This window comes from Apodemus sylvaticus, unplaced genomic scaffold, assembly GCF_947179515.1.
Source record: "Apodemus sylvaticus unplaced genomic scaffold, mApoSyl1.1 scaffold_175, whole genome shotgun sequence".
Taxonomy (NCBI): Eukaryota; Metazoa; Chordata; class Mammalia; order Rodentia; family Muridae; genus Apodemus; species Apodemus sylvaticus.
The window spans coordinates 15,001-15,410 of NW_026263452.1; positions in this window are offsets into that span (position 1 = coordinate 15,001).

Consider the following 410-nt stretch of genomic DNA (forward strand, 5'->3'; position numbering starts at 1 on the left):
GAGGTCGACGAGCGACTCTAACCCCCGCCGAGGGCGGAACGAGGGGGGAAGCCGAGCCCGCAGAGGAAGGCCGGCCGGCCCCCGGGGACAGGGGGAAAGACATCGACCGGAGCCCCCACCGCCACGCCGGGACACTGCGCGCGGGTTCATCACACTGCCCGGGCACCCACCTTGGCGCCCCGGCAGACCCCCAGCGCACATCGCCACGGAGGACGGCAGGGCCGGACGAGCCCCTGCACTCACCTAGGCCGACAGACCCACCGCTGACGGGACGACAACCACTAGCCTCTTCTCCAATCCCTCGCGGGGGAACGTCCCCTTCGCACACATCCTCACACACTACGCAAGACGCGCCCACGGACGCGGAGCCGGGACGCCCCTCCGAACCGCAGCGCCGGACGCGGCCGACA